Raw genomic sequence first — 11,543 nt, forward strand, 5'->3', positions numbered from 1 at the left:
GGTTTTGGAGGAGTCATTTCATTCCAAAGACTTTATTTATCATTATAGGTAATGTTTCAGAAAAAAAGAGAGAAGTGTGGGGAGGCGGGGAAGAAGCTGAAAATGGCCCCATCTCGGGAATAAAAAGGAAACTATATTTATAGATATTTATTTGAAAGGAGATTCATTTTAATGGCTTTCCTTCTCTAATTTTCCAGCATAAATCAAATCAGTCAACTGATTTAATGAACACACTGAGAGAAATGTTCTCTAGAACTTCCTCATGCTGCCTTTTAGCTACAATGACAATTAGATGGACTGAAAAGCTAGACTCCAAATACACATCTTTTATTCAGTATATCCCAGCAGTTGATTTTTACCAAACTAAATGCAACTCTCACTACATATCTCTCTCTGTCACTGATGATGAGTTGCATGTATGCTGGGCACTCTAATGTCTCTACAACAGAGAGCTCCTACTAACCTAAACAGGAAATACATTTTCAAACTATGTTATGAAAGGAACCTTTGCAAAAAAAGTAAGACATTACAACATTTTTGGTGTTGTAGAGAGAAATAGAAATAAGTTCAAGAATGACCCCCCACCCAAGTAATGTGGTCACAGTGGTAACTTCCTCATTGATACCCGTATTAATTTAAAAAAAATGAATGAAAATTCAGAGGTGTAGATGTGAAACATTTTACAATGTCCAAATTTCAGGCATTTTGCTTTAATATTTAAAATAAACAACACTAAATATAAAAAGTATAGTGTAGTAGTCAACCTCTCCTGTCACTAAACACAATAAAAAATGTTTGAGTCTGAGACTCCAGACTTTTTAAAAGGTACTTTACAGCTGTATTATAATAAATTCATATGTGAATGGTCAGTATTCTTTATTTAAAGAATACGTATTATCTATGAAAATTATCATTTACCCCAGTTCCCAAATCTAGTTGAAAGGGTTAAATACCATTTAGCAAAGAGACTTCCTCTGTGCCCTCTGATATTATTGTAAGCTGCTCTCCATCGTTCCCACGAGAAAGGAAGCTGTGATGTAAACAGCAGAGGCATGTGAAGCATCTTTATATGATGTGTGCTTTGTTTCAGTGTGGTGGGGACGCTGCATGTCCGTCCTGCCACAGTCTGTTGGATCATTAAAGATTATCAGACGTGGACGAGTGAGAAAAACTTACTTAATAAATCTGAAGTCAAGCTGTTACGAAAACGACATGTATTGCAGGCCTATTCAGCATTATTCTAAACTGCAGGCTATTTCAGTACACTTTGGGGAGGGGGGGGCTTAAAGTATAACGTTCTGCGTTATGTACACATGGAACTATTTTGCAGATTGATTTTTAAAGGGTTCAAAAACATATCCATTAAGTTGGGTAGAAACGTGATGCTCTTCTTTTCATTCACCGCCCACTCAAGCTGTCCATTGATTTCCATTCACTCCCCGCGCATCCCCGCCGCGCGCTCCCGCTGCCAGATCCGCTGTTGGATCAAACTCGGGAGACTCTGCGGCACCAGGAGGACGCTGCACCTCCGACCCAAACTAAAGGGCGCGATGAGCTGCCCTAGCTGCTGCAGCATTCCAACTCTAACTCTGCACACAGTCTGGACTTGAGCAACGAGCAAGGTAGAGCACCCACACTCAATAAGTTTCAGATTGTTGGTGATATGCCGAACATGCTTGACCTTTAAAACCATAAATGCTGAATAAGAGGCCGTGTTGTTCATATAATGCTTCAATGGGCTCAAAGTTGGCGAATTGTGGGACTAATTGACTTGTGTCAAATTGGTGTCAAGTTAAAGCAACACTTTCCGCCCTGTGGCTTGTCACACTGATTAAGTATTGACAGCAGAAAGACAGCATTACAGTTTTGAATCTTATGTTATCATTATTTTGATTCTGTTAATCATGTCTATTATGTTTTCATAATGTTGTCTGTGGAATCTCCTTCACTTAGAGGGCCTGTGAGAAGTAAAGAGGCCCATGGTGTTTATTTTGACACAGTGCTGTAACTGTATAGCAGCACAGGCCTTTGCATTATGCATGTACTGGCACTGCAGTATGTTAATGCCGGGGATCCAAGATCAATAGTGACTTTTTCAATACTGAATAATTAAAAAAATGCTCTTCTATTATCACCAACTATTAGAAAGATCATTCATTTAGCTTACATTATGTGATTTCAAGAAGTGATCCCACACTGCCACTGTACACTGCAGTATTTACACTTGATTGTGCCAGAGGGTGTCTTCTTAATAATAGCTAATTTACTTCCAAACACACATCAGCACCAACTCTTGTTTCAATCCAATAAAATCAATAGGCTATCAAGAGGATAAATGAATCCATTCTGATATTCTTTTGATCAGAGGTCAAGGAGAAGGCGATAATCTTCAAAACTCTGCACTCTGCTGACTGTCAGTTATATAAATTTAAGACTGATGATGTGATGACACCCACAGACACACATATACAGACACACACACAAACGCCCACAGACACACACACAAACACACACACAAACACACTCTCAGTGGTCTTATATTCCTACTCCTGCAAGCTTGTCTTATTTAATAAACTGTTGGATGATTGTTGTGGTCAGACACAAATACTCTCTCCTGATTGATGTGCACAAGTGTGTTGAAACATTATTATGTCGGATGTCATTTATAGTTTAGGTTTGAGATAAAATGGAACATCTTGATTAGCAAATATCAGGAGTAAATTACACCAGTGGTCATTATTTTATCTTACATTATATTTTATGTTTCTCTTTTGGTACACCCTTTAAAACGAAGATGATTAGAATAAATATGATTGATTAATGAGAATTTAATTAAGATAAAGTGAGGCAAATTTGAAGTGTTGATTAGTGGGTTTCTGTGTATTTGACTTATTTAATCATTTCTCAGGTACAGGCTCAACAATAAGTCAAAAAAGTAACTGAAAGATGATACATAATAGACAAAATAAAACTGTTTAGTGCTCTAATTTGCTGCTGTCTGTTATTCCACACCTAATGTTTAATGTTCCTCCTGTGGGACTTGAAAACTTTGGCTCCGGTAACCAGCTGTTACTGTCTGTCTGTGTGGCTGCGTCTCCCCTAGTCAAGGGCTTCTTCACTGCTGTGTGGCCAGGTTATAAATAAGAGGCTTGAAGGGATTTTTTGCGTGTGTGTGTGTGTGTGTGTGTGTGTGTGTGTGTGTGTGTGTGTGTGTGTGTGTGTGTGTGTGTGTTTGTGTGTGTGTGTGTGTGTGTGTGTGTGTGTGTGTTGTTTAACCAGCTGCTTGGAGGTTTGTTTGTCTACCCTGAGTGCAGGTGTACCGCTTGGCCTCTAGATGCTGTTCTCGGGCCTGTTTTAGCTCTTTCCCCTGACCGGCACCAGCCACCCTGCTCTGGAATCTTTGTGTGTTGAATCAGCATCACCTGTCTCCTATTTTGAAGCTATGTATGGCTGTATGTGACTTGTTTAAGGTTTGAATATGTTCAAATCTTTCAAATAAACATCGATTCAAGAGTAAGAAAACAGCATACTACATACATACTATATAGCTGATGTTGCTGGATACTTTTCTCTGAGACATATAGGCCCAAAAATCATTAAGTTAACAGTCAGACATTTGCAGAGATTTAAGAGTGTAAGGGGATTGCCTCTGTGGTGTTTATTACAAAAGAAATGTACTAATATTTCAGGCTGAGGAAAAGTGGAACCACCCATATTTTGAGGTTTTATTACTATATTACAGCACCATTATTAGCTTCCATAAGATACGTTGCTGCCTTGTGTGTTTGTGTGTGTGTGTGTGTCTGTGTGTGTGTGTGTGTGTGTGTTCTCGTCTAGACAGAAAGGAGCATGGGAAAATGGCCTTTCCTTTCCTCGACAGACCACCAGCAGTGACATTCACAAATAGATTCATATATTGACAACTTAATGACGACAGTGTAAAAAGGATCTGGTCTTCAGGTGAATATAGAGGATATTTAGCAGTGATCACCGTGCCCAAAATTGTTCACTGCCCATAGTTTTTTTCATGCGAACGCCATAAACTAGTACATTTTGTCACAAGCTATACGTTTTTATCGAAACAGAAACCTAAACACAAAGAAACAAATGAAAAACCACAAAAACTAACATTAGATCTCCTCGAAACTGCTACAAATCAAGCTCTACAGTACTTTTAATGAATACCTTAGATTGAAGCATGAGAAAAAGTTATTCTCTGAGTAAGAGTTTCATTGATTTCAATTCAAATCTCAAGTCAGTAAGTCCCCAAATAATTTGTCTAAAGGCATGTGGCAGATGCACTTAATTTAAAAGAATGACTTTGTATCAGTATGTCACAGCAAAGCCTGCCCTTTAATGCTGCCTGGGTATACATTCCTACCATTGCATGACTTGTGAGATTCAGTAAATGTTCATGTCTTCCTGAGAATGATTTTTTTTTCTTTTATCGAGCAGAATCATGATATCAAAGCTCAAAATTATCTGTTTCTTTGGTGTATGATCAAAATACTTGTAAACCTTAAAACATTCAAATTAGCCTCAGCTTGATTTGTCCTATGTATTTAATAAATCAGCAAATGTTAGCATGCCAAAAAATAAATTAAAAAAAACAAGTTATTTAACATGGTAGGCATACATGCTAAAATAAGAGTAGCATTGTCATTGTGAGTATACTGATGTACACATTCAGCTAAAAGCCTCCTGTGTCCAGACAACCTCACAGAGCTGCTAGCCTGGCTGTAGAGTATAGAGGAAAATTTTCATCCACACTCCGCTACAGTTTATTGGTGATGTGATGAACTTTTTTCTAAAGCCCTGCTGAGACATGACACTCAAGCCCTGCTTTGACATGAATCATATAGGAGTCATTTTATTAGAATCCAGCCTAAGGAAGATGAACAAACAAACAGTCTGACATAAAGCTCGATAAAACCTTGCCAGTGGGCCAGCACTCGGTCAATGCTATGGACATTTGCAATAGTAGAGTAGCTATTCTTGAATTCACTTTACATTCTTCAAATGTATCAGAGGAAATATGAATGCTTTGAAATGTAAGTTATATTTATTTTTGTTTGGTTTTGCCAAATATTAAGGCCTGAATGTGTCTTTACTTGTTAATCCAGCTACTGCAGGCGTCAAATTTCATACAGACATGAAAAAACAATATGACAATGTTTTCTTTTAAATCCACCCAGCCTCACAAGTCATTCTGAGTGGCCCAAACAGCTCGTGGTGATTGGTGACCTGTAGGGTTAGCTTCGGAGGAGACTGTGAGGGGTCACACAGTGAGTAAGAAGGCCAAAATAGACATCACCCCTTCATTCCCCCACTGGGTCAATTTGTCTCTCTTATCCCAGAGCTGTCACTGCAGAGCAAGTGTTGAATCACACAGCCTAGATCTGGTTCAGTCTGAAGAAGACCCCAACTGTTTGAGGTTTGTTGAAGCTCCCTGTTGTGGCTCTACTGGGTTCAACATGAGTGAGGTATAATATTAGCACCCAATGAGATACTGAACAGGTTTGTGTGTCGCATGGCTGTCTACACCTTTGTAAAGTGGGTCAGTGCATGTATAGGTTCTTAAGCAGTATGCTTAAAGTTTTGGTGTAACAGTCTGGATTTTGATCAACTTGTATGAAGGTTTGAAAATAAGTTTTATGCATCAGGATAGAGGCTGCAGAGAGGTTAGAGGGGTCTGCCAGTGGTTAAAAACACAGTTAAGGGTTGAAGTATTCAGAGAGTATTCATTAAAGGCTTGATGGCAAAATTATTCTAAAATGTCAACACAGAAACAAAAAGGAAAAAGGAGCAAGCTTGTTGCAGTTAACAGTGATTGAATTGTCAAAAAGAGAGACCTTTGCTCTACTCACAGGTTTCTTTTGGAGGTACCATCTAGTGGTTTATAGTGGAACTGCACCTTTGGGCACATGCACATTGATTTGACAAGTTCCAGCTGTGGTGGTTGTTGCTTGGGGGGAAACCAATGTGGATACAGCTAAGTGCACTTCTGCAACAGAGAAACCATAGGGTTGTAGGCCAATGTTTTCCTTTTTCTCTGACTGCTGATTATAGATCACGAGATATAGGCAGTATGGGATGAAAAGCTTGGAATGAAAACTACTTGGTATTTTTCCAGCAAGTTAGAGCTAAATTTATATTTATTCTCTTTATTTTCCAGATGGTTTGATAATCGGTGCATCTTGTTACTGATTTGTGCTTCAGGAGTTTTGATTTGTTGCAACAGCAGGCCTTAAACCTGTTTCTGATTTTGCTTTCCAGTGATGCTGCTAAAAATAAACAATAAATCTTCACAATAAATCTTCAATCTGAGAAGTTTTAGCTTTTTGTGACAAGTGAATAGTTTTGATTTGTATCTTTGTACAGAAGTTATTCAGAGAGTAAAGAAAAAAAGCACATTTTTCAACCACTGCATGTGGAATGCTTGCAAACCAAGCGGCAACCTCCGGTCTCAAACTATGAAGCCCATGCGGAAGTGTTATAAACTGTAGTTCATCGAGAATCCGCTTGAGGCTGGCTGCAGAAACACCGGAAACCACATAGACACCCATTCAAAAAAGACGATCTTTGCAGCATTAATAAACATGTTTACATCCTGGTTCAAAAAATGTCTTGGCTCTTTGTAGCTAATTTCTCTATCGGCACACACTGTACAGGGGGTGAATTTTTTTCTAACGTGACGGTTCAGAAGATATTACGATTACGAGTTTTTGCCCAAATAAGGACATGACTGACGTGACTCACGGTCGGGAACACATAGCTGTTGGCTAGGAGGCTCAAACTACGTCACACTCTGCCTGGTTGAGTTCCGCATTTCCAATATGACTGCCTCCATCGATTGGCTTCAAAACAGCTCTCAGGAACAGATGGGTGACGTCATGGATACTATGTCCATATTTTATACAGTCTATGTTGCAAACACAGGCACCTTTATTTATTTATCTATGCCAATTCAACCTTCAAGTGAAATATAGTCAACTTCTAAATGTGTCACTATAACTTGTAAAGACATATTTACACTGTAGTATTTATTAACTACATGCTATTGTCTGTGTTTAAGTGAAATACCTTAATGCAGAATGACACTTTCTTCAAAAGTAATATCTGCCTCATTGAAGCAAATTCAACCAAACTGATGTTTATACAGTATAACAAACCTACCAATATAAAGAGGTGCATATTTTACTGGTTTGAGGCAACCCTATAAAAATTAAGGGTTGGCAGTGCTATGCTTAGATATTGTCATCAATAGTACATCCATATAAGCTTTATAATAGAGGAGGTGTAGCTTCTTAAAAGAGCATTACCTAATGTTGAGGTGTAACCTTGTACAGGTTCAACTTGAAAACATACCCACTGTCTGTATCACTACAAACATGCCTGCATCTATGAAGTGGCCAACTGCAAATAAAACTGTTAATTATCTGAACTTCCCATGTTGACCCACTCGGACTCCTGTGTGTTCACTGGTTGGAATGCTTCCCCAGCTATGTTAACTGCTTTAAAGAATGGTAATGAGGTGCTAGCTGCTTAAACCAGAGTTTGGGATGATGCATTCTTCAAGTGCTGAGGATTCTGGAGGCCAAAATAGAAGCCAAAAGCCTGGTGCTGTTTTTATCGCTGCCTGGGATTAGCAGCTACCAAACACTTTGTTCCATGAAGTTTATTGTAACAAAGTAAACCAACTCATAAATACATAAGGCCATTTTAAATCTGCTCTGAGACAGACTAACATTGACACCAGCGCTCCAGAGTACACTGCAGTAAGTGTTGCATTCAGAGCAGCAGGCCTGTTTTATTGGCTGTTTTACATGTCTGGAGCTGGAAGTGTTGCACAGACAAACACACTGTTAATAATAGATGACTGAACCTGAATTCATGCCAAATATTTCTAAAGGAAGGTATATCTTATATGAATTGCCAGAAAATAAGCCTTGAAATTCTTGGTCCCTTTTCCAATTGTAGTCAAAACCATATCCACTCTGTTGTGCTACAAAATAGGAAGGCTGAGATCACCTATAGGCATTGGTCTCACTTACTTCCAATCAAACCATGGAGCTGAGCAGTGAGAACGCAATTAACCCAGCAGGAACAAATAGCTGCTGGAATATAGCTTGCCCCCAAGTAGCAGGTAACGGAGTTAGCATACATAGTGATAGGCTTATGTAAGTTATAACTCTTTCTGATTCAACATTGGCAGAAGAGCTGATGCTAGGCATAGCAACATCACAGGACTTGATAACATCTGGGTTAGCCTCAGGAATCTTGTCCAGCACATCAAACCGGGGGCATTTGTCCTTAGCCAAGCTGGTTGAGATTTTGGCCTTCATGCAAACCCCCTCTTGTTCATGCGCTGACTCACAAGTTTTTAAACTTCTGTGTTTTTATGAGTGATGTTCAACATTTGACAAATATGCTCATCTGCCCAAATGTTGATAAGGAATTTGACCTCCTCACTGCTTCAAGTCAACCCACGACTCATTTTGTTGGTAAGTTAACTGGCTAATGTACTGTACGTTGACATGTTGAAGCCAGCTTTCCACACTGCAAAGTGAGACCCATATGCATTGACATTTGTTTACCTTCTGACTGGGAAGGAAACTGTGATGTAATGACACAAGAACAGCCCTGCGATGGTGTGCTTTGGCCCAATGGCCCGACGTAGGATCTGCATAGCACACTTTCCATTCATGTCTCTCAGCCTTGACCTGATCATGCAGTAATAGACAAGGGGTTGTCATTTTATAGATGATTGATGTTTTACAATGGAGACTTAAAAAGGAGCTTGGTTTTCAGTCTTATAGACCTGCTGTCATTCATGTTTTGTTAGTGGGATCTATCCAAGTTTAGTCTGGTTCACCAGGCTAAGAGTGAAAAAACTGCAGTTCTCTGTATTGATTTTATGATTTATTTAAAAGGTAGAACATTTGCACGCAATAAAAAGACCTGTGATTTTTCCCATCAATAGTATCACATGTATTTTTGTATTACTATATTTGTATAGTTATAGAAGGGGGAGGGGTTTAAGTGAAGGATATGGACATTTAATCAAACAACAGTACTGGTTTGATTTCATCGTATCCAACCCGGGTGAATGAGTGTCTCGCAACAAGTTTACAATCAGTTCTCATCTTGTAATTACAGAGATAGTTTCTAGTTAGGGGCATACACACATAGCACACACTCACACACAAACAGATTTCGATTGACTTATTTTTGTTTCACATGGGTCAGGCCTGGTCTGTACAGAGTGTATTTTACAATGATGACCTGCTTTGGGATTAGGTAAAATGTCCTTTTCATAATATGCAGAGAGAGATTGTTGTTGTGGTGGTGGGGATTTGAGAGCGTGAGAGAGACAGAGAGATGAGGACAAGGGCGACAAGGCCTTGGCTGTGACCAGTTGAATCAAGAGATAGTCTCCTCTGGCGAGGACACGCTCCCTCTGCTTAAACCTTATACCGCAGACATGCTGTCACACACACAAACATGCGCCCACACAAACATTCAGTTTACTCATCTCCCCCTCCCTTTGTGACTTTTGCACATTTGCCTTGCCTTGTCAGTGCATTAACAGAGCCGGGAGGAGCACCGGAGAGGGAGGAAGGTAGATAAAGAGAGTGAAAGACAGAGATGGAGAGAGAGAGAGAGAGAGAGAGAGAGAGGAGGGAGGGGGGAGGACATGAGGACGGCAATGCTAGCTCCAGCATACGACACAAACAACATCAACACATATGTTTTTCCTCGGGCTTGTTCTCAACTGCAGAAGCCGAGGCAGAGGGCACACTACCCTCCAATAAATTATGAGGAATAAGTTGTTTTGTTGCTGAGTAAGAATCGGCTGATATTCCTCTCGTTCTTTTGGTGGAATCTATCAATGCTATACCCTAGTTCGGGTACTCCTTAGAACATAAATGTAACTATGCTTTTGTAGTCCCCCTGCAGTTTGTTTGATACAGTCATAGACCATGGATTAGACTTGAGCTTACCAGATAGCAAGAGTTTTAAAAGTGATAATATGCCAATGTGATGTTTACAGCTCATTCAGCTCAGTCCCTTAAACGGACAAAAAAAATCCAAGTAAATCATTCAGTCCATCACATTTTTTTTATTTCATGCGTCAGACACATTTTCGTGGATACTGATAAATATTGAGAGTTAAAATGTTCTCATACTCATTAACAGGTTTTGACTTTTTGATGACACGTGCTATTAAATACTTTGGAGGAATGAGGTGCATTGATTCAGTCTGACAGTCTGAATCAGAAACACAGAGAGGGATACCTCACTGTCATTTTATCTGTGGCTGTCACTATGTGTCTACTTTGACACAACCAGGTCAAATGTACAGAGATGAGATATTCTCGTAACCATTTTACAACAGCTTCCATCAGTGTAGTGTTTCACACAGTGGCACTGCCTCTTCGGTTCTGACACTTATCCTCTCCCCCTCAAGTTGTTATACTTCAGCTTCAATCACCAAAGCAGTGTTGTCATCGAGTCACTAAACCTTGTGTTCAAGTCAGAGAAGAATCTGAGTTGAGTCCCCGTTACTTGTGTCAGAGGTGTATATCCCTGGACAATCTTAATTTCCCAAAAACACAGTTGTCAGTATGGAATAATCAAGTCTACTTAAGAGCCATAATAAAGGAAATTATTCATCTGGCAACAATAAACAGTTTTACATACGCTGCAATAATTCGAGGCTTGTTGGTGAATTAGTATTAAAACAAACAGACATATGTTTTTCTTTTTTAAAAAGTCCCTTTTAAGTCTGTGACAACGTGGACTCTATCATGCCATTTATCACAGAAGTAACATTTATTTTGCAATAATCAAATTTCGTTTGTTCATTTTAAATTATTTGTGGTGTTTTTTATTTAAATTACTTTTATTGGCAGTGTTGCTTAAAAGTTTTAAACTCGCCAGTCACAGGAAATCTGAAATGAAGGGCAGCCTCCCTCATTTCCCTGCCTTTTAAGCTTTCTGAGGTCCTGATGGTTGTTAAAGACACTCCTACGTCTGGGGGAGAAACTTCCCACAGTAATAAAGTGCATTTCCTGTGTATACTATCTGTAAGTCAGAAATAGCGCATGTTCGGATGCATTCGAGTACTGCAGGAAATTTGACTATCGTAATGGCTCTCTATTTGTGTTTGTTTCCTAACGTTCAGTGATGTGTGTGCTCAACCCTGTAGGGAGGATGGTTCAGGGCAAGTGCTGGTAATTGATGATGATGATAATCAGTTGGTTGTGTGAAGTCAGGGGGAGGAAACTAGCAACAGATACCAGGATTTTATTTGCATTTTAATAACTTTATTTTTCAAGTGTGTTACACCAATGTGACATACAACAAGGTAATCCCCTTGTACACAACAGTTACAAAGTAGACCACCTAAACAGAATAACAACAAAAGGAACAAGACAGATTAAGATACACAGATTAAAAGTTTTGTACTGACAATTACACAGAAAAAAAATCCATAAACTTTTTTATCATACTCCACCCTTTCTATTGTTCATCCCCAC

Source organism: Notolabrus celidotus, chromosome 11 (assembly GCF_009762535.1).
Source record: "Notolabrus celidotus isolate fNotCel1 chromosome 11, fNotCel1.pri, whole genome shotgun sequence".
NCBI lineage: Eukaryota > Metazoa > Chordata > Actinopteri > Labriformes > Labridae > Notolabrus > Notolabrus celidotus.